At 37.7% G+C, this 24,913-nt stretch overlaps 1 long non-coding RNA gene across 1 annotated transcript in view; it reads left to right on the top strand.

The window, feature by feature from the left end:
- Positions 1-24,913, top strand: part of LOC122356952 — a 40,275-nt gene that overhangs the window by 1,173 nt on the left and 14,189 nt on the right. The window contains exon 2 of the long non-coding RNA XR_006252401.1: positions 1,298-1,387. This is a non-coding gene — a long non-coding RNA (uncharacterized LOC122356952). The remainder of the gene's footprint in view (positions 1-1,297; positions 1,388-24,913) is intronic.

Raw genomic sequence — 24,913 nt, 5'->3', positions numbered from 1 at the left:
ACCACAGGTTCAGTCCTACTGGAAAGGGCGCGACACCTGGGGGGCTTCGACGTCCCCTTAATTGAGGCTGAATCTCTCAATAAAAGGCAAAAATCGGTCGGGGCCCTAAAAGGATACGAGTATGTAACTTTTAAAGGCATTTTAATGAGCATAAAAGTAGGACTTGCAAGTTAGTGGAATAATAGACGCCCGCGAAGTCGCGGTCGCCTGAGGCGGTTACTATAGCAACAGTACGCCGCTCGAGGACTTTCAGTTAGGATAAGTATGGACGGACTACACACGGAAAAAAAAGACAAGTACCTCTCCTTTAATCACTTCATTTTGGAGGTACAAGTGGCAAATATATCACAGAAAACGTTTGCGTTTTGTCTCCGAATACTCTACAATTCTACGCTATACACAAGTGTTAGCAAATGGGCTATCATTGAAATGGGTGACATATGCTATGCTAACACTTAATGTGCGGTACAGCAATTTAATGACTATTTTTTGAAGAATTTCTTTGGAGATTTCTGTATCGTTTAGATTCATTACTAAGTTATATTAGCGTTATGTCAAACTCAAGTGCTAAATAATGCCATTTATTTATTGTCAGTGCCTGTTAATTATTAAACAGATGAAACAAATACAGTCATAACCAGTCATAAAGTTGATTGAACATTATTTCTCAGACCTCTGTTGGAAAAATCAGTTTAAGATGACCATCAACCGGTGCAGGTTTGTCAATAGGTTGTTGTTAAACAGCTACCATTTTCCAAAAAAATCAGTTTGTCTGCTCTAAAGTAGTATTACCTGCTGGTCCAAGATGTTTGGAAATCTAGAAACCATATCTTGCGTGCTAAAATAGAGTTTTATTTTTACAGCAAAAAGTTGTCTTTCTTGCCCTGTCCAGCTTGGTACTGAATTCCGGTCAGGTTTAATAAATCATGTATTTGATCGTCCTTAACCGCCCACCAATTTCAGAAATAACCCATGATTGCTGCATTCAATCCCATCAAACAATAGCGCAGCTTCTGTAATCTGCAGATAATCCAAGGTTTGGCAAATGAATTGTCTGTTCTTAACCCCCATGCGTGCATGCACTGGAACAATGCGGGGATAAAAATACTTCAACTGGTGAATAATGTTTTGTTAGGCTACTTTAATCTCTGATGAGGAGGATGATGATGATGATGATGATGATGGTGGCATGATTCTGGCTGCAGGAGCGCTCGTTTTAATGCTGAGCTCGTGCTGTGCTGTGCTGTGGTGTGGTGTCCCGTGCAGTGATTTTGGCTATCGTTGTTTCTCCCTGCAGGTAATGAGGGATCGCACCTGAAGATGGAGCTTTTCTGGATTTTATTATTTTCTGTATTCCATCGCTACGTGCAAACGCAAGGAGTTTACGGTAAGGAGAAAATATGCTAATGTTCAGGTTAGGGGTCTGGTAGGTTGAAAGTCGTAGGGCATCCTGTTATGGGATGTACTGGTATTTCCTTGCATGACAAGACTGCGCCACCCTTGTTTTCAAGCGCATTCAACGTCTCAGCATTGTTTTTTCTCTCTTTTGAGAGATGCTATGCATGTTGGATTTTCACATACGACAGATAGCGGTGGGTCATCGCAAGCAGGTATGACAGATTTGCGGAGTGATATCAATCTATTTCCACAAACTCAACGACTCTGTTCAATTAGATCATTATCAAGTAGGGTAAATACTTCATGACTATAATGAGAATGGAGAAATCCTTAGAAGCCTTCATCAAAGAGCCTTATTCCATCACATGATTGTGATAATTGCAAACGTGTGCGATTCACGTTTTTTCTCCATTTATTTCGCGGCAAGGTCGCGTTCGAGTAAATGGGCGGAAATCTCTCTCCGGGATGACACTCATTCACCTCCGTGCTTGCCAAAAATGATTTCTTCTTTGCATAATTAATCTTTTTATATTGGTGTACCCTCTGCATTTACTGCACTTACTGTCAGTTTGTGAAAGGACTTAAAGAGCTCAATTAAATGTGCGGCGAAGAGAGAAACACTTGTCTCAGTTTGTCATATTGAGAGAACATTTAGAGCCTCTGGAACATTATGCCATGTTAAAAAAGAGATTATTTGGTTTGTTATTTGTTGTTTTGGGATGGTGAAAGCTTGAACACCCAAGTGGGTGGTGATCTTCCAAGAATTCGCTCTTTGTAAAATCTTTGCCAGTTTGTCACAATTACGATTAAGACGTTTTTTGGTAATATTGCACTAATATATCCATCTTTTTGTACAAGCGGCTGTTGAGGTTCCATATAATTAAGAAATAAAGAATGAGAATGTGATATTTACTTGAGTAGATTGCATTCTGTAGATTAGTTTTTTAGCGGGACGAGTAGAAACCTATACAGAATATTTACATTCACTTTATTAAGTCCTCTATAAGTCCTCTATCTGTAGCTGGATGACGTCTTTCTCCCACACCCTCGCCTTTTTATCTTCATATCTCATCACGTACATGCCGTCTCACCTGACTTTTAAAATTAATGTCACGCCATACGTTTCTACCCCAATCACTGTAAGACAATGTTGACTGACCTTTTTAGTCTTTATTACTTTTAGTCATGCGAGTGCGCCAAGTTTAATTTTGTTGTGAAGGCCTCCTTGCTGGGAGCGGAGTAAGAAACGCCTTTACGGTGCGAGAGAGAATGCCAGCTCAGTTAATTAAGGGCGGCAAAGCCCAGGAGTGAGCGAGACTTCACTCGCACTCCTCTTCCCACTTTATGTCTCTGCTATGGGAGCTGTTAACTCTGTGATCGTGACTTTATTACTTTTACAGGATTAATCTCACAAAACCAGGTCACCATGTCCAGGTCGTGTAGGTTGATTATTTTATTTCATTTTATTTTATTTTATTTTAAATCGTTAAACTTTTTTTTTTTTATACATAGAATGTTAGTATGTTTTTTACATAGAATGCATATTCTAATTATATTTTAATGTGTACTAAAATGTATTCATATATATTATTTTTTTAAAAGTAAATATTGTTAGGACCTGCAGCAGTTTTTTTTACTTGTTGGTGATATTTTATGGCATTTTGTTAAGACCCTTTTTTCATTGTGACAGTAATTGCATAATTAAGCACGTTTACTTGTCCAAAAAAATCTGGATGCTTAACTTTATTGATAATTATTATTTTTTTGTTTGTTTGTATGTAGTTCCAGTTATTCTTAATGGCTATTGGTATTAATTTGCATTACTTGACAGTAATCCAACCGTGTCATTTATCTCTATTAACATAAAAATAGTAAATACATGATATTTATTTATTATTTTCTTTGGAAGAAATCTACTAAAAATGAAGAAAAAATCAACTTCAGCAACGGCCTTGTTTATAATAAAATGTTTCTTATTGTGCATAAATAATCTGTGCATGTTATTTAAAAATATCAAACAACTTTCCTTTTTCGCTAACTTAAAAAATAAGTTATTCTGCCATAAATAATTGGGCAGTTTTTTATGATTGTCAACTGCGTTTCATGTTCATGTTTCTTTTAGCAAATCATATTTTTTCTTTTAATTTTGGGATGAAATATGACCTGAATATTCTGCTGAAATGTTTCTATGTTCCCCCTCTCAGAAGATTTGCCCTCTGTCCCTTATCTCTCTCTATCCTGCTCAAATGTGCTAATGTCCCTCCTCTCACTCTTTCTTCTCGCTGAATCTGGTCTATGTTTCTCCATGCAGCTGAATGATTTCATTACTATCTCATCAGACTATCTCTCTCGCTTGCTTTTTTCTCATGGCCTGTCATGCACTGTCTCTCTCTTCTCTGCTTTGTCACTCTTTTCATCTTCCTCTTCCCATCTGCACTGTGTTTCTCTACAGTTCTCTGCTTCTGCTTATTCACTGTGTAGTTTTTGATGTGTGTGTGTGTGTGTGTGTGTTTGTCACTCTGCTAAAATTCTATTAACCTGTGGGTCAGCATGTTTGCCCTATGGTGACTGCAGTTTTATTTTAGTTTTAGCGGCCCGTGGCGTGTATGTGTCAGCGAAGGGGATTCTCCCGGGGATCGATGGAGATCCGCCCCGAAGCTGAATTTTATTACACCGAAAGCAGCTCAGAGCAAATTTTCACCTGGTTTACGTCTGGATATAGGTCAGCGGTGAATGGTGATGCAAACACAAAGAAGTGTGGGTTAATGTGTGCAGTGTGAATGGACAGAAGGTGATGTGTGCGTGTCCACAGGCGGACATGACAAAGAGTTTGCGAGAGTGAACAGTTGGCATGCTTTGACTAATGCATGAGAATCTGGGCAGGGGGAAGAAAATACCATCAAAGACTATCCAAAAAGACTACAGGCGTTTCATACTATTCTGCACTGTCAGAGAAAATAGTGAAATGCCAACTTTAGGGGTGCAACTGCTTTTACAGGGGCAGTATCCTCAAAGCTACACCGTTGTGCCTTAGCTACCCTTAAAGGATGCAAATGAGCGTCTTAAAGGGTACGTATTAGTGCTTAAAGGCACTGGTTCTCAAAGTGTGGGGTGCACAGATGCTGTTGGGAAATAGCGGCAGCGTTCGAGTGTGTGAAGAGCAGTTGGCTCTCTGGCTTCTATAAAGCAGCACCGAATGCCAATTTCTCTGCATCTTTCTTCTTCAGAGCGTTGACTTTACGCCGTCTCATCAAGCCTGACATAGAAGATCCACGCCATAGAGAAGCAAAGATTCAGCGGATGGCATCACAGCTGCTGTTGTGAACCCGCCGCTCCCCTTCAAAAGCAAATGTGCACTAGATTTTTGAAAAAGTTTAAAGGGGCAATGTGACCAAAAAAAACACAAGAGAACCAATGCAAACAATGTTTGTGTTTTTTGACGGTGTGGGTTATATCCTGGGTTAGTAAATAACATCAAATAATATTGTATTAATATTGTGTACACAACCACACTATAATGATGAAAATCCACCTTCCTGAGCCGAGGAAGAAGGGAATGTGCCCCCGATCTACTTAAATGCATTTATGCCTGCACAAATAATTTGCGCTCTATAGTTTGCTGGTTCCACGACGAATGCAGCTAGAGTTAACAGTCTGTCAGAGAGTAGAGCTCATTAGCCTTTAAAGTGACATACACCAAAACAGGCTGCCTTGAGCAGAGCTGTTCCTGAAAAGGTGGAAAGATGTTGCTTAATCAGATGTTAATTTAGTTTAATTTAATTTATTATTTGCCCTCTTAGTGCTAAATGAGACACAATGGTACTGTCCCAGTGACAATTAAAAGTACTATTTTAATTGTATTTTCTTAATAGTTATATGATATATAATTGTGACTGTATAATGATATATAGTTATAGATATATAATTTATTATATATCAAAATAGTTTTTTATTATATTAAAATATATCATTAAAAATATATATTTTTAATATATATTTAATATATATTATATTAAAATATATTTTTATGTAAATTATTAGAATTTTTCAAATTGTGACATTATTTCGCAGCCTTAATAAGGCACTTAAGTAAAGGTACCTTATAAAGTACCTTTATATTGGGTTTTATGGGACTTGGTGTCCTTTGAAATAATTGTGTAACTTTAGGTTTACGGCAATCTGAATCCAGTCACAACTGTATTCAAATGTTAAAACAATGATGCTTTATTTTTAGTGTATGAATTGTTTACAGTGTCATTGCTTTCTTTCAAATCACACAAATCACACTAAGGTCATGAGGGATACATACAAAAGTACAGATGTCTGTAGCATAATTCAGTATAAAAATCAGAATTCTCTGTTAGTAGCCAAGGCCTTGCTTTCTCTCTCTCTCAGACCAGCTCTTGTGTTCAATTATACAACACAACTCCTCTCATTCATCTCTTACATGTGTTTGAGGTGTGTATGTCTTTTTTGTGGTCAAGGAAAAAAACCCACCAGTTTCAGGCAGCGAGAAACTGGCAGGCATTTGTTCAGGAAGTGATTTGGTGGAAAGGTCATGAAGAGAGGCAGGAGTGTATAGATGGAGGGTGTACTGTGTAAGACTGGTGTAAGCGTAACATTGACCTGGCTGTGGGCATCATGTATACGGTTGGGTGTCTTGTGATTTTTTGCGATAGCGGTGACTGATAAAAAAACAAATAAACAATCAACAATTTCCCCAAAGAGGACGGATTGGCCATTAGCACTATAAACACATAATGTCGGTTTAACCGAGTATAAAGTTTTGAATGATAAAACAAGGGCAAAAAACAACAATGTATCGTTTATCACGGTTACTCAAGCTCTCTAATCCTTCTGTTTTTTTACAGTAGCCTGGAACATATTTTCTGCCTCATTTTGTGATAAAAAGCTACCTTTAGCAATACATTTGGCCATTTGACTGGTATTATTGTGGAGTAAAAAGGTTATCGTGATTTCTTCTGTTTGACAACAGATTGAAAAATGTGAATACAAGGGAAGTTTAGCTTTAGGCATTTTAATTGAATCCCCGCATGCTCTCACACTGTAAAAAAATAACTTATTACCCTGCTGCCTGAAATTTTTTAGTTGAGTCAACTTGAAATTTACTTAATTTAAGTGACAATTGGAATATTTTAGTTGACTAAACTAACAAATTTTAGTTATTTCAAGTTGAAACCCGCTTTTTCTTTACAGCGCAGTTTGTGTTTTTAAGTCAGAATGTGAAAACAACATGCACACTCACGAGACCACAAAGATTTGTTGGGTTTGTCGTTCATGTCCCGAAATGACTGGGTTTCGGTACCCAAACCTAATCACGTGTATATATTACGTGTCAATTTTCATTAATGGCACTTTGGTTTGAGGAGGAACGCTTCTCCACCTCTTAGCTTTTCCTGGTAGTTTGTGTGTGGACTGGAAGAAAGGGTATGAGATTAATATGACTGCTGTCTGTCAGTCAGAAACTGCCCTGGAATCAGAATCCTCCAGAAAGAGTAACTGGAGTCTGTCATTCATAGGATTCCTTGCCTTTTCACTCCATTATCTGCTGCTCCACAACAGCCCGGGACTTCTGACCTACGCTACATGTTATAATCTCATAACATACAGAACACTACTGTGCAAAGGTATGAGGTCAGTAAGGTTTTTCCCTTTACATTTTACCCTTTGATAATACCCTCATCAATGCGTTACATTGATAAAAAGTGACAGGAAAGATATTTATAACGTTAACAAAGATTTATGTTCTTTTGAAGTATTTATTGAACATAGAATTCAGAAAAAAATGAATAACAGTTTTAACAAAAAAAACATTAAGCTGTTTTCAAAATTGATAATATTAAATGTTTCTGGAGCAGTATACATATTAGAATGATTTCTGAAGAATCTGTTGAGCACGACAGACATCTTTTACAAATATTCAAATATTTTACAGACCCCAAAGGTTTAAACCTCAGCGTGCCTTAATTAATTTTTGTAGTAGTTTATGCTCGTATTTCTGGAAGGGCTGGTTTTACATTGCTAAGATAGATTAAATACAAAAATAGAACCCTGTGTTATAAGGTTAAATGTTTATGTGGTCAAAAGGTAAGAGGCTTGCAATGAGATCATAGGGACTCGAGATAAAATCCCGCGTGATAAGATTACATTTTTTAGCAAACAAAGTAGAAGCAGCACATCTGACTGTCCGATCTGTTTTGTCTGAACTACTTTCACATGATTTTACAGACTTGATTAACTCGACCTCTACAACCCCTCTTCATGTTTGCCACATTTTTCATCCTAAATCAGTTGTTCACATCAAATCCCGTTTGCATTGCCGTCCGTCCTCTAGAAGTATGTGACCTGTTGCTCTCATCTTAGCCTGCTTCGTTTCTATGTATTTTGTCAGTAGAAAAATATGCCTTTTTTGCCTACATAATGAAGCAGTTGAGGCATCTATCAGGGGCCTATTCCCAAACCTAAGCAGCCAAACCTAGAGCCCCTTGCATGTGTTTACAGTGCAGTCACATGCCTTTAGTCGCTCCAAGCACCTGACGGTCCGTACGCAGCCAAATGGAGGCTACGATGAGATCACGATGAGGTAATGACAACCCACAGGACTGACATATGTACAGGGAACGCTTCACACGGGCAGCTTGCTTTGCCTGACGGAGGCAGCATAACTTTTTGGAACGGAGCGTGTTGGCTGGTTGTAGGAAGAAAGAGTCGTCTGCCCACAGATGCTCCTTTTCTCTTTCAGAGCAGCATCATTCATCTATAATCTGTTTGTTCTCGCTGTTGTCTGTCAGTGCTTCTTCCTCAGACGTTTCTTGCCTTTAGCCCATGCGTTCCTCACCTCGATCAGTGATTCTTTACCTAAACTTCTCTGTAGAGCTCACGCTTTTCATTCTCGTTCCCTCTCGTTCTCGATGCAGAATAAACAGCACCTCCTCCAAACAGCCCTGCATTATTAATGCTTTAGCATCACTACACAGCAGAACTGGGGCGTGCGTGTGTGATTAGGGACTGTAGGGGTGTGAGATCACTCAAACGCATGTTTTCTGTTTGTGTTATGTTTATTACGTAGGTGACTCTCATGAAACCATCACTTTTTTTAGAACAAAAATTATATAATATCTTGCATGAAGAATATTGTTGTAATATCGTATTTTGAGATTGTTGCTTAATTTATCACTATTTCTTTGCGGTTGGAACGAATCCAAAGCAAAAGATGTCAGTATGAACTCAAACGGGTTAATTTTACAGCTTTATACTCTTATGTATTCTGTTTTCTTTTTTTTCAACAAAAGTTCTGCGAAAGAAGGTGGTTAACCTTTGGAATTATGTATTTTCAGCCTCAGGAGGTCAGAGTAAATACTATTTAATTTATTAGTTTGTTTTCTTTATTAAAATTAGTTTTCTGTTCAGTTTGCAATTTTCTAGGGTTGCCCAGAGTTTAAAACATTGATTTTGGTTTAAAAATGTGTTTTATTTTCTAGCAATACATATTAAATTTACAAAACTTACTGTTCATGAAAGGTTTATGAAAGATGTATTTTATGCTCACCAAAGGCTGTGCTTATTTGATCAAAAATAGAGTAAAACTGAAATATTGTAGCAATTTAAAAATAAATGTTAATATTTTAATATATGATATTTTAATATATATGAAAATTTAATACATTCCTATCACAACAAAGTCTTATTTACTTAAACCATGCACAAAATATGGGACTGTTATATACAATTTTTCATCATTAAAATCAGTAAATGATCATTCATATTTAATAAATTTAAAATCATTTGTACTAAAATTAATGCACTAATTCTGCTTTTCAAGTTTTCAATAGATAACGCCTAATCATAGTTCTTTGCATAATTTAAATATTGAACAATACTGGTAGGAGATAGGTGGGAGAAGGGCGAAGGGATTTGTGTCTGTAATGCTTTATAAATAGGCCTACCAAAGAATACTGTATTCACGGATTGTGCCATTTATTCTGTGAGCGACCCCACAGTAGTGTGTGTTTCCTTACTCATCTCTGACTCAGTCTGACTCTCGTTTCCCTCTTACACGCCGATGAATACACATGTGATCATGAGCAGCGAAGCCAAACGCAGGACAGACCACGTCACGGGCGCTCAGTGTTTGAGTACACACACAGCGCACTGTCAGGAAAGTATGGTTAGATGCTCTCCATGGTGTGACTCACACATATCCTCTGGGCCAAAAATGAAAAACAGCATACGTCTATTTTTGTCATGATATATGAGATTTGTGGTCATCATGGACGAGGATATCAGGGCACCTATATGACAGTCAGGTAAAGTGTTTGTGGATTCTGTAATGAATAGAAAGTTGAATGAAATCACTTAATGCTCAGTATAATGAATCTTTGCTGAATTCTTAGAATAAATATCTATTACACCCTATTATGTATGTGTATATATATATATATATATATATATATATATATATATATATATATATATATGTGTATACAGAAGTAGTTCACTGTTCCTTTAAAAGTACTCGCATCGCATAGTGCATGGAATATGAATTAGTTACTTTTGTTGTGACGTAAAAAGTGCATTGAATTAATCCACTGAATCCTCCTGGAATATTTGCGGGGTCCCCTGTGGACCTCTAGAATCATTCCCACCGTTCACCCCATTAGAGACGGCCTCGCAAATGTGTACACGTGCGCGTTTGTCCTCCGAGGAGAGCGCAGGTGTGCCTGATTTCACTGGGTGAATGATTGTCTCACTCTTTTCTCCTCCTGTTTGTTCTGTTTGAGCTCTTTGTTCACTCGTGTCTCACTGCAGACGTTTGTCAATAAGGCGTGCTCATTGATTAGGCATTGTTTGCTGTGATTTGTGCTTGATGAACGAGAGAAAATTAATGCCTGCTTGGTGCCAAGCTTGTGGCCATGAGTGTGTGTGTGTGTTTGTGTCTGTGTGCGAGAGAGACACACTCCTGCACCTGCTTTGGGCTCAAGAGATGCAACACGACACACACATTCTTTTCTGAGAAACTCTCCACGATGGAGCAACAGCTCATCAGCGTAGATCCTAGGGAAGTCTCTGATCATTAACTTTCTGTTCCGAGAAAGAGAGATCTACACGAGATGAAAACCTCCTGCCTTTACATAAGAGGAAACGCACACACACACGTCCGGCCTGCACTAAACATTTTGGCTTGGAATTGTGAATATAGCTCTGCCACTATCCATATGCTCTGCTCGTCATATTGTTGCACTAGTTAAAACACGTTTCAGCCTCACAGTCCCTTTGCTCACCGCTTGATGCACGCTGCACCTAAAACTGCGCTTTCATCTGAATGACTTCTGGGAGCGAAGTTGTGTGTACAAAGTTTATGGTTGATGAAAGGAGTTCTTCTGAGGAAGAGCTGGTCACTGGATTTGTCATTTTTTGTCAGGTTAGTGGCTTCAGATCTTTGGGTTTTGTTTGAGGCACGTAGTAACAAGTAAACTAGATTTTAATTACATTTAAAGTAAACTCTCTAAGAAACAAGTACAAAATCAGAAACCGCTGGAGCAAAGGTATGCTCCAGTGCCATGTTTATCACAATTTAGTGCCTTAAAGGTGAACATTAGTATCTAAAGTGTACATATTAGTACCTTAATGGTAAATTTTAGTGCCTTTTGAAAGGATATCATCCCTGTGACAGCTATGTACACTACAGTTAAAAAACCTTTCAGAAGTTAGGGTATGTATAAGAGAAAAAGTGTATACTAAGTGTCCTGAAATGGTCTGCATGAAATGGAGTGCAGCTTTCTGTCCAGAGTTTATGTCCTGTTGAAACAGAAAGTTGGGCCCCGACGTCTTGATGGCTTTTTTGTTTCGCCTGTTTTTTAGCCTGCAGGCCATGAAGCATGACTTCACACTTGCTAGTCACTTACGATTTGTTTCCACTGGGCGGTACGGGTCAGTACAGTACGGTGCGACGGAGCAAAACTCCACCATACAGCTTGTGTTTCCACTGCTGTCAGCCAGTACCCTTTACTTGATATGTGGTGTATGCGATCAACAATAAAGAGTGATAATAAGGACCTCTTTTTTTGTCAGTTTTTTTATGAAAAATAATAGCAATTCTAAATATATAAGAAGCTTAAGAGGAAATGGTCGCATGCTACAAAGTCAGCGCTGTACTACGGCTAAGTTCAAAATAATTATATAAAGTTAAACATAACTTTGTGCTTAGCCAAACCTGTATGGCCAAGAAGAAATAATAGTTGCATGAGACCATGAATGCCTGTTAAATATAACGTTACCCAAAACGAACTGAATCTCATTTTTAATCTGTACAGAAACATCAGAGCCAGCAGCGAATGTCGGAAGGACTAGCCAAGCTTGAGGCTGCTCTAAGCGGATACATAAGTACAGAGTGCCCGGTGATCGCCCCGGAGCTCTGAAATCGGCATAGTACATTTTCAAATCTTTAGAAATAAACTGCAGATTTGAGTTTTAACCAACTTCATTCTCGCCTCAAAAACAATAACCGTACTGATTTGAAAAGTAGCATTTTTTGGCGCGACAGCGTTTCCACAAGAACAGACAAGAAGGCATATTGAGAAACGGCTATTGTCTGCTAAAAAATATACGAACATAAAATACGCTGTTATGTTTGCGCACTCTGATGTTAATAGGCCTTTAAACTCATGGACAGCAGAGCGGAACGAGTGAAGGAGATCCCCTTGTATCACTTATAAGAGATGATTTTAGTCAACCGATCAAAGTTCTGCAGTGAGTTCCACCCTTTGGTACCCTCTGCTGTTCTAGTACCCTTACGGAAGTTATGATCCGCAGTTCCTTGTTGATGGTAAAGTTAATGCACTGCATGTTTTAATTAGCATGAACAGTAAAAGTAGTATACCATTCTAACACACTGAACACAGCATGTCTTTCTAAAGAATGACACACTCACTCTCCCTCGCTCTCCTTTTCTTTCCACTTGACTCTTTAATTAGTCTTGCGCTGCCTATTTTTTTGGAAGTGAGGGAGGAGAATGTAGGTATATGTGGAGTTGTTTGACTTTTATCAGGTCAGTTAGTTTGCTGGGCCAACAAAGGAGGCCTTTTAGGTCAAAGAAGTCAAAAGTACTGAAGCACTGAGAGCAGCCGAAGCCTTATTAGTATGCAGCGGGGCTGAGAGAAATACAGAATATTTATGATGCATTCACAATCATTTAGGACTATGATCAGAATCGGCTGTCAGAAGAATCTGGAAACAAATTAACACTTCGTGTAATTGGTCAGTCGACACAGTTGCTGTCTGATAATCTCAAAATGGCCAGACTAGCGGGCCGCTGTTGCACACGACGACCTCTCTGTATGTGCGAACACAAACATCAACACTACATTCATATCCACAATCACACATTCTGCCAACAATAAATTCCCACTAACTGCTGCCTGAACGAGACAATATGCTTCTCATCTATCTCTCTCATTTCCTCCGGAAGATACCAGCCCATCCGCACGCACACAGCGAGCGCTCTCAGCATCACTTCTCATAACGCTGCCTCTAAACCCTTATGAGACACCCAATTGCATTTAAGCCTAATCTTTAGTTTAAGTGAGGCTGTGCTAAAAAGGCTTTAGACCGCATTCTGACTGCAGGGCATGGGCACGCAGGTTTGCACGCGAGAACAGCGCTCAAATCCCCTCTTTAGTGAGAATTAGTGAAAAACTCCAGCAAGTTTGTAAGACATACGCTGGATTTTCTGCTCAACGCATTTTCTTGTACAGATAGGGAAGCATTTGATGGATTAGCAGCGCAAAATAAACCTCGGTTGCAAATGTTTGCGATCGGAGAAACAGCTCTAATGTATCTGACATAAACACGGTTTTTCATATTTACGGATTTGTGCGTTTTTTTTAAAAGGCATTGATTATTTCTGCTTTTTAAGAGCAGTCTTTGTAACTCATTCTGGGCCATGGGTCATACTTTACTTTAATTTTGATTTAAGCGGTGATGCAAACATGCAAAATATTCATCTGAAACAGCAACATAAACTTATATCAATTCCAAAATTAATCTTTTATCCTATGCTGTTTTCACCAAACATGTTTGGTTTTTACTTTGAATTTTTGGCTAAATTAAAGCATACATTTCAGTTTCAGTACAAAAAATTGCTTTCGGCGCATCGCCAGAGAGGAGAGCTCATCATTCTATGAATAAGTACTGTACTGAAACTTTCTAAACTCTAAACTTCCCGCGAAACAGTCAGAAATGGCCATTTATTGAAACTAAAATGTGGATCATTTTCACTGCATGATGATTTGAGGTACAGAGCCGTAAAGCGTGAGTGGAGGGAGAAATGGGGAAAGATGGACGTGCAAGGAAAGGGAGAAAAATGAACCACGCTATGATGGGAAGAAAAAAAAAAAAGCCATGAGGGATGATGGAAAAGATTTTCATTGTTTCTCAACAGTTACATCCCAAAAACGAGAAGCAGAGTAGCTGAGAGAGATGGATTCAATCAGTGCAGGGGTTGAATGTCTTGTTCTTTAGTGACAGAGGACTTGAATGGTAGAGAGTCTATCTTTTCTCTATATGAACGAGTGTGTGTGTGTGTGTGTGTGTGTGTGAGATCGTCATTACTGGCACAAACAGAGACCGTGCCTGCAGAACTCTACAGGAAGCTTGTGGATTTGAGATGGTAGTGCCTGTCATTCACAAAGATCTACACACACTCATTGCTTGCATGTTTCTTTAAGTATTTTGACTGATTTGATTATTTATTTAATAAATGGAATACGGTTCTCTTTGCTTTACACGTTTTATCATGTTTAAATACATTTGGAAAGAATATTTTTCTCGGTCAAAATGCTGAAAATGTTGAAAACGTTTACAGATCTCTGGGCTGGGTCAGTAGTTTTTCGTTTAGCATCCAACATTTAAAATACAGGAATACACTACACCAATCAAATGTTTGGAATCAGCAAAAGTTTTGTTTTGAAAGAGTTGAAAACTTTTAATTAGCGGGCAGGAAGTACTTCATTAAAAACTGGAATATTCACTTCTGACAATTCAAGTGACTTTAAAATATATATAAATGGAAGTTATTTGAAATTGTAATAACTACCCTTAATAAATAAGAAATATTTGTCAATATTTTACTGTATTTTTGAATGCAACCTTGCTGAGAGTAAGTTATTTCAAGACTTAATCTTTTGCCATTTTCAGAAATTTCCATCACAGTGCCATATCCAGCACATCCCGTTTAATATCACTGTGTCATAAAAATGACATTTAAAAATAATGTTTTACTTCAATAGGTGCAAAATTATTGGTTTTGTTGAAAATTACCCTTTTAATCGGCGGAACATTTATATAAATGCTTTTCACAAATAATATAAAAACGGTTTATGGTTGTTTCAGTCTTCTAAGATTGAAAACCTGGGTCTGGGTGAAAAATAAAATGATCTCAGTCCAAGACAGCTGTAACGTGGCCTTCATATAATGAAATGAAAACAGCTGAAATCTGCTTGTTATTGTAAAAATCAACGAATGGAGAGAAAGAATTGCAGGTTTCGATAGCATTAGAGCCGCCCAGCTCCACGTCTGCTCGGCTGTCTGTGTTACATGCATTTAATGTGTTCACTGAGATGCTTCTCCGTGTGTACATGAGTGTAATGTAATTTAAAAGCTCTCATAGAAGGAAGCTGAATGTAATAGTTAGATTAGATGTGTGTAATGAGATTGCAGCTCACACACACACACAGAATTCAGAATGAAACTCTCTCTAATGAATAGCCAGATGATCTCTCTGTGCATTAAGTCTCATGAGCTGCTAAAAGCTGTTATTGCTTTCATCAGACTCTCTGTAGCTGGAAAATGAGAGAGGAGGTTATTGAATTTGCTTATGAAAAGCTGATAGTCTTCTGTGTTACCACATCTCACTTTATTGTACATGTGTGCGCGTTGGAGTGTAAGGCCTGAAGCGAACTACTGTGTAAGTATGTGTCAGAAAGCCGTTTTAAACGGGCGTTGCATTCTCAGTGTTGCCACCGGGGGCGCTGCAGCAAACATTCATCACCCATTGCTCTAATGTGATAGATTTTATTTGATAATTCTGATAATAGTCAGACATTCAGTGAGAAAAAATATAGGGGCAAGACTTGATTTGATTGGGAATCGTTTGGATTGTGAAAAGTGCTGTGGTAAGTGCTGTGGTTGTTGGAAGGATTACAAAGACAAGTGTCCACCAATGAATCATTTACAATATAACTTAGAAAGAAAATTTCCTTTATTATTAGGTAAAATGTTAGTTACAAATATTTGATTTTCTGATATCTGTCATTTCCGTCTACCTCAAATGTAGAAGTTGTTATTAAAATAATAATAAAATTGCAGCTAAATAAACTCTTTACTCTTTTTAACTGTTTAATAAACTTTAATAAAAAAATTGTTAGGTTTAGATTTTTGATTGTGGGTAAAATGATATATAATTTTCACACAATACATTCTTTATGGTTACCTTAGATTTTTATGTAAGCAATTTCCACAATGCAATAAAAATAAATAAAAAGGTAACTGCTACTTTTTATGTCACAATTCTGAAATGTGAATTGCGAGATATAAACGAACAAATCCTGACTTAAATACTTGTTAAATTAAATTGTATTATTCTGACTTCTTTTCTCAGATTTATGTTAAATAGGAAGCATAATTGTGACTTCATTTGCAACTTCCAATTCCAAAATTCCAATCGCAATTTCACAGTTTTTACTTTTTGTCTAGAATTAAGTAGAGGAAAAACTTATCATGAGAGAAATGTACTAATTCATATTTTTGTGTTGGATTTTCCTATTTTAACATTAAGGGTTAGTTCACCCAAAAATGAAAATGAGCCTGTGTTTTACTAGCCCTCAAGCCATCCTAGGTGTATATGACTTCAAAAACTCAGGCTAATTTTAATTTTTGGGTGAACTAATCCTTTAAAAGACTGGGTCTGGAATAAGAGTAAAACAATAAAATCATTTGCCATGTAGCATTCATACAACAAAAATGAAACTTACTTGAATGCCAGTTGCGATTGGTATAGAATTATGAAAGTGTTATTGCTCTATTATCATGTTTTCCTATGCTCTTCACAGCTCCAGAGAACTTTAGAGTTGACAGTTATTCTTCATTTAAGCGCACCTGAGATGTGTCTCCTATATAGTGCTTCGGGAGAAATATAAATAGACACAAATGAGGCAGTTGTTGTCATGCAGTAATAGTATAGAGCTTTACAGGTAATACGAACAGCAGCTCAGATCATTTGGCCTTGGAAGAATTTGATGAGAAATGTTCGAGTTCACATTACGGTCTTTGACTTCAGTATCTGCCTAAATGTGATCTTCTGAAAGTCTAATAGTGATATACGTGAGATAACCGAGGCTTTGTCTCAGGAGAAAAATAAGTGTGCAGACATCTCAGTTGATCGCGTTCCTGCCTAAGTGAAACAAACAAGTCTTCTGATGATCTCATTTGCGATTCTTCTTCCCGTGAGCATGTGACTGTACTACCTGTAATAGCTGGAGGACGGACGTGGAATATCACTCTGTGTGTGTTTGAAAGGGCACATTTTATGATTGATCATTTCATGATGATATATGCACTGTCTGTTGCTCTGAAGTTTCCTCCCCCTTCTTTCTGTCTTTCTTTCTCTTTATTCTCTCTCTGGCATGTATGATATTGCTCCCGATGTAATACATATTTATGGCCTGCTTTCACTCTCCTCCGCTCTCTCTGAATTATAACCCTGTTTATTTGTGAATTAAGTCCTTTACTGTGTGTATACATCAGTTTCTCTGGGACTAGAGCCACACTCCGGTCTGATTAATTGTATTGTCCTTTTCCTGGTAACACACACACACACACACACACACACACACACACACACACACACACACTTGTGTGTACACAGGAGCAGCTCTGAGTTAATTTGCAAGTTATTCTCAGGATGTCAATGTTTTCTCATGTATTAATGAACCTGCTCAGTGTGACTGAGAGCTGCACTGATGAGAAATGACAAAACATTTTTTTGAAAATAATGTGATATAAATATACCAAGGCTGCGTTTATTTAATAATCATGTGATAATAATAATCTTCTAAAGTAACACTTTTAATATTCTATTTATTCCTGTGATGCAAAGCTAAATTTTCTGAATCACTTTTATTTCTTATTATTATTGTTAAAACGACTTAATATTTTTGTGTTTAAAACATGATTGAAGGATTCTCGAGGCATAAAAGAGCAAAATATTATGCCTTCACCATCTTTTATCAGTTTAATTTAATGCATCCTTGCGAAGTAAGTCTAATTAAATTATTGCTTTTATTCAGCAAGCATGCATGATTAAAAGTGAAAAGTAACGATTTCAGAATATTACAGTAGATTTCTGCACTGAACGACTTTTAACGAAACTCAATTAATGCCTGTGGTATTTCAACAAAACGCAACAGGTGCTGTTCGTAGAGCTTAACCTGTATTTAAGACGATTTTTTCGAGACAGACTGCTGTATCAGATGAATTTTCAGCACCACCTGTTAAGAACGTTTTAAGACACATTCCTCTTAGTGTCGGACATAAATTAACGATCGCATCTTACTATTTTATCGGCGCGCTCATTTGCAAACGCAGTGGAACATGCCGCCGATATTCCTCCCGATTTTTCAGAACACATCCGTTCTCTCCCGTGAGGGACGTCTGAAAGCGAGGCAGTTGCATTTCTGACACTTTTCCAGTAAATCTGGTTTGTAGCCTGTCCGTAGCATTCCACCGCGCGTGTGTGTTCTGTTTTGACACAGCAATATCCCTCCTGACACTTTCCTAAATAAACTGTAATAGATATCATGAAAAGCTGGCTTTCTGCTCATTCCACAGCCACAAACCATTTAGAAGCTGTCAGCGGTCGACGCTTTAGCACGCCGCTTCTGCAGAGGACACGCAAACCAAGTCTGAGCGCACATTAGCACAAAGTGCCGCGGGGTTCTGCTATAGCTTCAATAACATGTTTTAGCGAGGAGAACAACTTCCATAGAATACTAATATAGTTTTTTGTGCCCACATCGAAATTGTTGTATGATTCACAGGCTTTTTACAAGACGACGCCTGTCTTTCTGTAAGTGCCTGTGTTGCATTTCTCTGAAAGGTTTGATTAATTCGGTCATTCACGGACAAAAGAGGCCCAGCAAGTTTAGCTGCTATTAGGGTTTAAAAAAATCTATTTGAAATGCTATTAGGAATTAATAATAGAACGTATTTAACACAAATATCACATTCAATTTAATTTTCTGAATATTACACCAAATCTGACTACACTTATTGTCTATGCACTACATCTAAAACTGCGCCCACAGAGAAGGGTCCAATCATTCATATGCTTTCAAATCAATACAGATGTATTGTAATGATGAAAAATACAGTGACTCATAAGGTCTCAAAGTTGTGTCCCCACTTTTGTCACCACTGGCCAGACATTCATTAAAATGTAATAAAATCAGGTAATATCAGAGGCAGCTGTCACTCTAAAGGACCTCTTGCCGCAGTACACCTCTGCAGTGTGCATCACTGTCCCTGTTTTATAGTTTTAGAACACTTTAAATCCTAATGTTAATATATCCTGTGTCACAACCATGATGCAGCAACACCGTCTTCCAATTTCTGAGGAAATGATTTGAAATGTTTAGATAATTGAAGATAATTCTCCTGAAGCAGGTTCCATAAGCATCTAGCATCAGCAGAAAAATACAAAATGGCTACTACACGAACTCAACGCCGTAAGATTTTGTGTTTCAGTCATACAACAAAATGATTTAATGCGTCTCTTGAATAAGAGCTTTATAAACAATAACATACTTACTGTTAGTAATCAGTAATGAATTGATCCAATGTATTCGATATTTAAAATGACTACAGATTCGTCACCACCATCTCCATCAGTTAAATATTTTGATATTTCATTATGATATTTTATATTTGTCGCCCCAATTGTTGGTCACATGTGAAAGTGCAATCTGTCTTCTAACATGTGTTCTGAAATGTTAAATCTGACTGCTGTTCAAGATAAAGTTTAAATTATATATACACAGTCCAAGGTGAGAAGCACATTGTGTTAAAAAGAGAGAAAAGTAGGGAGGTTGAATCAAAGCATAGCTCAATAGATTAGTACATATAAGATTCATATATGCAATTTCATTTGTCTTAGTACAAGGTTTTATTTTTTTTTATTTTGCACTTGTTTTGTCCCAATTCTTAAGAATGACTTAATTATGTCTTGATTTTTTACATCTACTGTTCGCAACGGCAAGAACGCAGTCATAAGAAATGGAAATAGAGAGATAAAGTTGGATATTGTTTTGTGAGGAATTGATGCTGTATATATATATATATAATTGTAGAGTTATATTTAACTGTATGAGGGTATGCATTGTAAAATAGTACATTGTGGAAATGAACCTTTTTAATTGTGGCAGCAAAAGCACAAATATAGAAATCATGGTTTCACGCTTTATGATTGACTGCCTCAGCAGTGAATAGATATGCAAGCACAACCAGTTCTAACAGAGACCTTTGCTGATTCATTGGTTAAACCCTGTGCTTATCGATCACATTATACACACATGCCCTGACTGGACCTAAATTATTCAGAGCTGTTAAATAGGCATTCTTAATTATTCACAAGCTGCTCTGATGTAATTAATATTGTAGAGTTGTGTGACAGACCAAGTATTTTTCTTTCTTTCTTTCTGTCTTCGGGTTATATAAAGAGGTGTGTACTGTGGCATGTGTTCTCTGCATTATGGGTCTTTGGTGGTCTTGTGGAAATAAACTGTATAATATGATATGATATAATATGTGACCCTGGACTTTAAAACCAGTCTTAAGTTGCTATTTGTAGCAGTAGCCAAAATACATTGCATGGATCAAAATTCTGGATTTTTTCTTTTATGCCAAAAATCAATAGGACATTAAATAAAGATCATGTAACATAAAGATATTTTGTAAATTTCATACCTTAGTATTATGTATTACTTTCTTTGATGTATTATGTATTATTTTCTTGATTTTCAATATGTATATATTTTTGTACCCTTAGATTCCAGATTTTCATATAATATAATATAATATAATACTTTTACGCAGAAAGTACCCAATTGATCAAATATTCCAGCATTTTCCTTTATGATGTTATTTAAAACAGTCAGCTTTCTCTTTTTAATTGTTCATGGGTCGTCTTGATCGCTCCATTTTGTATATATGTATAGCGCCGATTAAAACAGCTGCAAATGAGGCATCAGTGAGGTATCTGTGTTGACTTTTCTGACTGTTTGTTAGCGAGAGGTGACGCTTTATGGAAACTGACACCTCCTGTCCACTGCATCAGAACTTGGTGAGAAGTCAAGCCTCTCTTCATGAAGTGTTCAACATTCAATTACCAGGCCTCTCTAAACAAGTCGAGGGCTTCACATCAAAAAGAAATGAAACAAGATAGAAAAAATAAGCCTTGAAAAATATCAGAACACTTCAAACACAGGACCAGTTGCTCTTCTCAGAACGTTACTAGATAAGAAAGAAGATGACACAGTAGCCGAGTATGTACAGATGGAGCGTATAGACATCCTTGATGTTTCAACAATGTGTCTGGTCTGGTGGAAAGACAGCCAATGTTCAGAACAGCATACTGTCATGCTGCAGAGTAATTGTAGCTTAATGATGGAGCATGGCGCTGGATGCTCCACGGTGCAAGACTATATGATGAAATTTATACCCTGAATCCTTCGTAAGTTGCTTTGGATGAAAACATAAATGTAAATGTGCTCTTAATGTTTCTGTAGGATACAGTATGTATTAAGGTTTTATGTATTACTATTTAGAATGAATAAGGGGCCATTCACACAGAACACGTTTTTCCATTCCACCGTGCTGCCTTTCCATTGTTTTTCTATGTAAATGTGCCAGATGGACTGTTTCATTCACATCTCACGCCTTTTGCAGCATCCCGTGCATGACATAGTATTCTAAAAACACGGAACTCAGGTTAAAATAAGTTCAACTTATGAAACGTTTTGAGAAGTTGCGTTTTTCCACATCCCACTGCCCACACAGAACACATTTTTTAAAGCAAAAAATGTGTTCTATGTGAATGGCTTTAACAGTGTATCAAAGCTATTATACCAAAATTGTACTACTGGGCTTACACTAACATGAATGCTGTACAGCCTACACACATTTTCCATATACATGAATGATTTACTGCACATGAGCAGTAATAAACGTCTGATAATAGTGGCTCAGTTTGACATTCCAGTTTAAAAGAAATAAACTGTAAGTAATACAAGCCATAATTCTTTCCTTCTAGAATTTTAATTTGATTGACTGCCCAATGTTTAGAATATAATATAAATATATTTTGGACACAATTCATTATACACATTCTGTATTGAAATGCACGAGACAACAATGAGGCAGTTTTGTCATCTGCCACTTTAAATGCCCAAGCTCTTTTAAAGCACGATGGATTCTGATTGGTTGTCAATGAAAGCGAGTCCAAAGATGTTGATATCATTATAGTTGTGATTTTAATTTTGACATGATTGGATGTCAGATGACGATTTTATTGATTAATATTATTTGTCCCACCCACACTGCTCTGATTACATCAGCAGAAAGACAGTGATTAGAAAGACAGTTATTAGATTTGAATAAAAACAAACATTTGTTCCTGTGTGTAGTATTGCAGGCTATGGTTAAATTACCAATGTGAATGTTATTGAGGTGAAATGTCGCTATATGTTGGATGTAATCTCATTACGTTCTCCTGCAGAAACGCCTCCTGGGAAACTCAACGCAGCTTAGAGTTTGAACTTCATAAGTAGAGGGCAGTTTCATTTGGGTGTCTCATCCAGACACGCTTGAGTGAGTATGTGTGATGTGCTGTCGCAAACTCTCCCTCTTTGTGGCACGGATGACGTGAACGTTGTGTTTACAATCCGTGTGTGTGTCTGTGCGCTGAAAAAGACCGGAAGCTTCCGAGACAAGGTCAGCGAGAAGAAATGAGTGCACCTGTTTTTTTCCTTGTCCTCTTTTTCAGCACTGCGATGGCCAGAAAATCTTCTCTTCTCCATCCAGGTGTTTTTTTTTTCTCTCTCCACTAGATCGATCTAGGGCATGATAGAGCCGTCATTTATCAAAGCCGATCTTACTGGATCTTTCAAGCGTATAGCCCCCGTTCTCACAGCAGACGCTCTTCGCCGGCTGTATGACAATCTTCACACACACGCTCACCTTCAGTCGTAGGCATTCCAGGAATAATGAGCCGCTGTCACACCGCATCTAATTACGGTGAGCGTTCACGCTGTGTTAGGCAGTGAAAGCTGGGGTCAGGGGGCCGTTGCTTCAGGCCATGCCGGCTCAGTGCACCCTGCTTGCACCCGGACGCGCTGGGAAACACGCTGCGTTCATTCAGCGCTCTTTAATCAGCTGGTTCTCAGAGCGCTTTTGAGAGTCTGTGATACTTTAGGAGAGTGATGGGCTGTGCCTGAGATCGATGGTGTTGTTAAAAGAACGTGAACACGTTCAGACACTCTTATTGTCTCTCTCCATGATATTAAGCATTCAAATGAGGCTAAAGGACGAATCTCACAAAACATGCTGATTTTCACCAACGAATTTTCATTAGCATGACGCATATAATCATTTGAATGTGTAGTCTCGGTTATTCTGAAATGGTGTTTTAACGAGATTCTAATGACTGGAATACGGTCGTTTTTTGTATTGTGCTACAATGTTTCGCAAATGTGTTTACAAAAATTACGCCTAATTCACTGAAATCTTTCCGCTTTGCTATTTAAAATCTAGGGATTGATATTACGCAAAGTGCCCTGTTATGCATTTTGAATATCACCTTTCATGCAGTGTGTAAATACAGCACTAAGTAAATGAAAATTAAATCTGAAAACGCACCGTGTATAAAGTTATTGACTCTGAATTAGTGAAACGAGTAATTTTTAAAACGAATGCAACCCAAGCCGTTTCAGGTTGACGTCAGTGAGAAACATTAGCATATTCCCCGCCCACTTGTCACTGGGAAAAGGGAGTTGGTCTGATTGAAAATGCAAATTAATTTTTTTATTTTTGGCAACCAGTAGGTCGCCATACGATTTTTCCCTTTTCATTCAGTGCAACCCCAAACTCATGTCTTTGGTTAAACCATTGTATGGTTGGACTGTTTGGGATATTCAAACAACAGTGCAACGCTTTGATCTGATCAAACAAACAGCAACTTTGGGGAAAACCAAACTACAAATATCTTAATGTTAACCTTTTTGTTGTCTCTGGAGAACAAATGAGATATTAGCATCTCATTTATGTGCATAAAATGCACAAAAAAAGCAGGAAAAAGACATAAAATGGAAATTGTTGCTAAAAGATCAGAACGATCATGATGCGTTTAGACTTCATGACTCACTTTTTGGAGTTTGAATCTGTGAGAAACTGTGAAATGACTATATAAATGCGTTCGTGCCCGTCTGCATGTGTGTCTGCAAGTATGCGATCAGCTCCAGTTGCATTGTGGGATGGTGGCATTAGGACTCGAGCCTGAAGTGAAGGTCACACATTTTACATTAACAGTCATCACCAAACGCTACTGATGCAGAGAGTGTGTGTGTGTGTGTGTGTGTGTGTGTGTCTTTGTGTGGGTGAGTGAAAACGTCCAACTGAGTGGTGTGTGTGGGAGTGGAAGATGAGAGAAGGTAAAGTGAGAGAGAGAGAGAGACAGAGAGAGAGAGAGAGAGGGTCATTGTACAACATTTACTCGCTTTACCCAGCTGCCTCTTAAAAGCACACAGCTTTATAAGGAGGCAGTCTTGCTCGGCTCATAATGTTGAGTTATTCAGGACTCGTGTCCGCAGCATACTCTATGCAGGTACTTGAACCCGGGCATATCGACTATTATACCTACACGTTTAGAATCTAAAATTTAGTTCCTTCACTTTTTGGAAGATGATCGTTCTAAAAAAAAAAAAAAGCATTTAATTCACGTCACAGTTGTGAAAAGAGACAGACGAGATATAAGTTTGCTTTGCACTTTCTCATTGCACTTTTTAAACTTGTTTGAAACACAGTTTTATGTGTTGTTCTTCCAGAATGTCAGAAACGATCGCGTTCTCTGCATTGCCACAAGGGGTGCTGTAATTTTGTGGTCATTTTCAGGTAAATCATTGCGAGGTTTGCTGTGCAAGGTAAAGAAGCTAGTTGAATAGCGAGGTTTGTTACCATGTGTTATACTGTAACATTCTTTGCACAGACAAACATCTTAATAACATACAGCTTGAAGCTGATTCACAGATAAAATTTAATTTCTCTCATAATTGATTCGTTTTACTGCATTACGATTTTTTCCTGTTATTTTATACACCTCTATATTAATGTGATGTGGCTTGACTCATTAAGATTTAAATGTCCTCAGTTCAGTTTAACGTTTTCATCA

Source organism: Puntigrus tetrazona, chromosome 13 (genome assembly GCF_018831695.1).
Source record: "Puntigrus tetrazona isolate hp1 chromosome 13, ASM1883169v1, whole genome shotgun sequence".
Lineage (NCBI taxonomy): Eukaryota > Metazoa > Chordata > Actinopteri > Cypriniformes > Cyprinidae > Puntigrus > Puntigrus tetrazona.
This window is presented reverse-complemented; position numbering and strand designations above follow the sequence as displayed.